Raw genomic sequence first — 6,138 nt, forward strand, 5'->3', positions numbered from 1 at the left:
CAGCCCCCTGCCCACGGCCTGGCAGACTCACGTCCTGGTTACTGGTGGGCAGAGAAAGCCCGGGCTGGGCTGGTTTAAGAGGTGGGCTGTGGGGTCCGCCGTGGCTACCTTCCTTGGGGGCCCAGATGGGCACCTGTCCGCTGGGTGGTGGGCTCCTCCTGCCCCCAGAGAATCAGGCTACAGTGAACCCATGAGACGGAGCGAGGGTCACTTCAGGAGACAGAGAACGTGGTCAGGACTCTCCTGGCACCTCACTGTCCCCTCCGCCCCTCACCTCCCAACTCAGGCTGCTCGCCCAGCATAGCCCTCCCCAGGGAGCCTTGATACCCATCGTGGGAGAGGCCAGTCTAGCCTTTACAGGGAAGAAATCTCTCCCACACTCTGGGCTATCCCTCCTGTACTTCCCTTCCTGACGGTGGGGGGCTGGGAGGTGCTGGAAATAGAGAGTTCAAGAAATCCTGGGGCACAGGCTCCCCCCTTACCATCCTTCCTCTGCAGACCTCAGGGCCCAGCCAGGGCAGGGCTTCCCTCCAAGGACGTGTTACTGAAGGCTTCCCACTGTCCCCTTTCTCCATGGCCGTTCTTCACCCACCAAGGTCCCTGACAGAGCCGCAGGGACTCCAGGACTTCTGGAACAGTCTGTGCCAAGTAGGACCTGTGGTCAGCGAATGCAATATTTATTTACTTATTTTTTAAAATTTTTTATTTTTATTTATTTATTTGAAAGAGAGGAAAAGAAGAGAGAGAGAGAAGGGAAGGGGAGGGGGGAGGGGAGGGGGGAGGGGAGGGGAGGGGAGGGGGGAGGGGAGGGGTGCAAGAGGGCCTCCAGCTACTGCAAAGGCACACGCCACCTTGTGCATCTAGCTTTTGTGGGTCCTGGGGAACTGAGCCTCTAACGGGGGTCCTTAGGCTTCATGGCAAGCACTTAACAGCTAAGCCATCTCTCCAGCTTATTTACTTTCCTTTTAAATACATTTTTTGGTTTGTATTTGTTTTTTGAGGTAGGGTTTCACTGTAGCCCAGGCTGACCTGGAATTCACTGTGTAGTCTCATGGTGGCCTAGAACTCATGGCGATCTTCCTATCTTTGCCTCCCGAGTGCTGGGATTAAAAGCGTGTGCCACCACGCCCGGCTTAAGTTTTATGTATTTATTTATTTTTCTCAAGGCAAGGTCTCATACTAGTCCAAGCTGACCTGGAACTCACTCCATAGCCCCAGGATGACTCAGCAAATTATTCTACTTTAGCCTCCATAGGGCTAGGATGAGTTTCTTTTTTCTTTCTTTTTTAATATTTTATTTACTTATTTGATAGAGAGAAAGAGGCAAAAAGAGAGAAAGAAAGAGAGAACGGGGCACCAGGGCCTCCAGCCACTGCAAACAAATTCCAGATGCATGTGCCGCCTTGTGTGTCGGGCTTACATGGGTCCTGGAGCATCAAACCGGGATAATTTGGCTTTGCAGGCAAACACCTTAACTGCTAAGCCATCTTTCCAGCCCCTGTTTATTCTTTTTTTTTTTAAATTTAATTTATTATTTTTATTGACAACTTTCATAATTGTAGACAATAACTCATGGTAATTCCCTCCCACCCCCCTTTCCCCTTTGAAACTCCACTCTCCATCATATCCCCTCCCCCTCTCAATCAGTCTGTCTTTTATTTTGATGTCACCTTTTCCTCCTATTATGATGGCCTTGTGTAGGTAGTGTCAGGCACTGTGAGCTCATGGATATCCAGGCCATTTTGTGTCTGGAGAACCACGTTGTAAGGAGTCCTACCCTTCCTTTGGCTCTTGCATTCTTTCCACCACCTCTTCCACAATGGACCCTGAGCCTTGTAAGGTGTGATAGAGATATTGCAGTGCTGAGCACTCCTCTGTCACTTCTTCTCAGCACCGTGGTGCCTCCTGAGTCATCCCAAGGTCACTTCCATCTTTAAAAAGAAGGTTCTCTAACCAAAAGTGAGAGTAGCATTAATATATGGGCATTAACATTAAAAGAAATGCTTACTGGCCAATTTGATGAGCATAGTATATACATTTAGCCAGACAGCAGCAGACGTTACACCCCTAGGGCTCATGACTACCCCTGTTTTAGGTTTTCAGTATCAGGGATGTATTTCCTCCCATGGAGCAGGCCTCCAGTCAAATTAGAGGGCAGTTGTTTTCTCCCATAACAGATGTGCCACTTATTGCACCTGCTGGCTCATTTGGCCTGGCTGGCCAAATATATGGCTTGCAATGTCCACTGTTGAGTATCTTCACTGGTGATTTCTCTCTCTCTCATTGAACTGCATGCAGTGTGGCTTTTTCCAGCTTTCTGTCAGCTGGTCTACATGGAGGAGGGTTTCAGCAGGATTTCTTAGTGGCCTTGCAGCCCAAATATGTGGAGTCTTCAGCAATAGGGTCTTACTATCTATTCCTGGTGGGAAACCAAGGGTCTCAGCAATGGCCTGTAATGTTTTGGGGCATCAGGGACCTCCCTGGTCATTTTTTTTAAGAACCAGTTGTTTATTTATTTATTTGAGAATGAGAGAGAGAAAGAAAGTGAGAGAGGGAGGGAGAGGGAGGGGGGGGGGGGAGAGGGAGAATGGGTGTGCCAGGGCCTCCAGACATTGCAAACGAACTCCAGATGCATGTGTCCCCTTGTGCATCTGGCATAAGTGGTTCCTGGGGAATTGAACTGGGGTCCTTAGGCTTTGCAGGCAAACCCTGTAACTGCTAAATCCTATAATTTCATTTTTCTTTACCGCTGAGTAGAACTCTATTGTGTAAATGTGCCACATCTTCATTATCCACTCATCGGTTGAGGGACATCTAGGCTGGTTCCATTTCCTAGCTATTGTGAATAGAGCTGCAATAAACATGGTTGAGCAAGTATCTCTAAGGTAGTGAGACGAATCCTTAGGATATATGCCTAGGAGCGCTAGAGCTAGGTCACATTGTAAATCTATTTTCAGTTGTCTCAGCAACCTCCCAACTGATTTCCACAACGGCTGGACCAGATTGCATTCCCACCAACAGTGCAGAAGGGTTCTTCTTTTTCCACATCCTCACCAGCATTTATGGCCATTTGCTTTCATGATGGTGGCCAATCTGACAGGAGTGAAATGAAATCTCAAAGTAGTTTTAATCTGCATTTCCCTGATGACTAGGGATGTAGAACATTTTTTTTAGATGCTTATTTGCCATCAGTATTTCTTCTTTTGAGAACTCTCTATTTAGCTCCATAGCCCATTTTTTAATTGGGTTGTTTGATTTCTTATTATTGAATTTTTAAGTTCTTTGTTTATTCTAGATATTAACGTATCAGATGTATAGGTGGAAAAGATTTTCTCCGCTTCTGTGGTTGCCTCTTTGCTGTATTCATAGTGTCCTTTGCTGTACAAAAACTTTGTAATTTCATGAGGTCCCAGTGGCTGATCTGTGGTTTTATTTCCTGAACAAATGGGGTTATATTCAGAAAATCTTTGCCAATACCAATATGTTGAAGGGGTTCCCCTACTTCTTCCTCTACCAGTTTCAGAGTTTCAAGTCTGATATTAAGGTCTTTGATCCATTTGGACTTAATTCTTGTGCATAGAGGGAGATAAGGATCTATTTTCATCTTTCTATAGGTACATATCCAGTTTTCTCAGCACCATCTACTGAAGAGGCTGTCTTTTCTCCAGTGATTATTTTTGGCATTTTTGTTGAATATACTATAGCTAAAGCTGTAGCTAACTAGACTTACATCTGGGTCCTCTATTCTGTTCCATTGATCTACATGTCTGTTTTTGTGCCAGTACCATGCTGTTTTTGTTACAATGGCTCTGTAATATGGGTTAAAATCAGGTATGATAATACCACCAGCCTATTTTTGTTGCTCAAAATTGTTTTAGATATTTGAGATTTTTTGTGCTTCCAAATTAATTTTTGGACTTTTTTATATTTCCGTGAAGAATGGCATTGAAATTTTGATGGGGATTGCATTAAATGTGTAGATTGCTTTTGGTAAAATCGCCATTTTCACAATGTAGATTCTTTTGATCCAGGAACAAGGGATGTCTTTCCATTTCCTAGTGTCTTCTGCAATTTCTCACTTGAGTGTTTTAAAGTTTTCATTGTAGAGGCCCTTCACTTCCTTGGTTAGGTTTATTCCAAGGTGCTTTATTTATTTATTTTTGATGCAGTTGTGAATGAGATTGATTCTCTGATTTCATCCTCTGTGTGTTTGTTGTTAGCATATAGGAAGCCTACTGATTTCTGTGTGTTTATTTTGTATCCTCCTACATGGCTGTAGGTGTTTATCAGCTCTGACAGTTTGCTGGTAGAGTCTTTAGGGTCCTTTATGTATAGAATCATATCATCTGCAAATAATGATAACTTGATCTTTTCCTTCCCACTTTGTGTCCCTTTTATGTGCATCTCTTGCCTTATTGCTATGGCTAAGACTTCCAGTACTATATTAAATAAAAGTGGGGACAGTGGACATCTAATGAGATGTTAATGTAATTTTTGTCCTTCAGTCAATTTACATAATATATTACATTTATTGATTTGTGTATATTGAACCATCCTTGCATCTCTGGGATAAAGCCTACTTGGTTGGGGTGAACGATCTTTCTGATACATTCTTGTATTCTGTTTGCCAATATTTTGTTGAGAATTTTTGCATCTATGTTCATGAGGGAGATTGGTCTGCAATTTTCTTTTTTTGTTTTATCTCTGTCTGGTTTTGGTATCAGGGTGATGCTGGCTTCATAGAAGGAGTTTTGTAGGATTCGTTCTTTTTCTATTTTATGAAAAAATTTAAGAAGTGTTAGTACTTCCATGAAGCTCTGGTAAAATGAATCCATCTGGGCCAGGACATTTTTTAGTTGGGAGATTTTTTTTTTTTTTTTATAACTGCTTGGACCTTCATACTTGTTATAGGTCTATGTAAGTGATTAATCTCATCTTGATTTAATTTAGTAGGTCATATAAATCAAGGAAACCATCCATTTCTTTCAGATTTTCAAACGTAGTGGAGTATATGTTTTTACAGTATGTCCCTATGAGTTTTTGAATTTCTCTAGTATCTGTTGTGATGATGCCTTTTTCATTTCTAATTTTATTAATTTGTGTCTCCATTCTCTTTTGCTCAGATTTGCTAAGGGTTTATCAATCTTATTTGTCTATTCTTAACTTAAAAATTTAAAAAGGGCTGGAAGGATGGTTTAGCAGTTATGGTGTTTGCCTGTAAAGCCAAAGGACCCAGGTTTGATTCCCCAGGACCCATGTTAGCCAGATGCACAAGGGGCGCACACATCTGGAGTCCATTACCCCTGGTGCACCAATTGTCTGTCTCTCTCCCTTTTTTCTCTGTCAAATAAAAAACAAAATAAAATAAAAATATTTTAAAAATTTAAGAAAATGTTTTATTAAATTATATGTGTGTGTGAGAAAGCGGCAGATAGAGAGAGAAAATGGGTATGCCAAGGCTTCTAGCCACTGCAAATGAACTCCAGATGCATGTGCCCCCTTGTGTATCTGTCATACATAATAGGTACTGGAGAGTTGAACCTGGGTCTTTGGGCTTTGTAGGTGAATGCCTTAACTGCTAAGCTATCACTCCAGGCCTTTAACTTAGGTTTTTTGTTTGTTTGTTTGTTTGTTTTTTTTGAGGTAGAGTTTCACTCTAGCTCAGGCTGACCTGGAATTCACTATGTAGTCTCAGGGTAGCCTTGAACTCATGGTGATCCTCCTACCTCTGCCTCCCAAGTGCTGGGATTAAAGGCATGTGCCACCACGCCTGGCTTAACTTAGTTTTTAATTTATTCATTTTTGGTGCAGTTTCTATGTGTGCCTGCATGTGTGTGCATGTATTCATATGTGTTAATGTGGGTCTGCATGTACACATGTTGACGTCAGGATAACCTCAGGTGTCAGTCCTCGCCTTCCATCTTGTTTTAGGCAGCGTCTCTTACTGATTGCCAGCTGGCCTCAGAGTTTTCGAGTGACTCTCTCTCTCTCTCTTTTTTTTTTTTTTTTTTTCAAGGCAGGGTCTCACTCTAGCTCAGGCTGACTTGGACCTCACCATGTAGTCTCAGGGTGGCCTCGAAATCATGGCGATCCTCCTACCTCTGCCTCTTGAGTGCTGGGATTAAAGGCGTGCGCCAC

This window comes from Jaculus jaculus, chromosome 17 (genome assembly GCF_020740685.1).
Source record: "Jaculus jaculus isolate mJacJac1 chromosome 17, mJacJac1.mat.Y.cur, whole genome shotgun sequence".
Lineage (NCBI taxonomy): Eukaryota > Metazoa > Chordata > Mammalia > Rodentia > Dipodidae > Jaculus > Jaculus jaculus.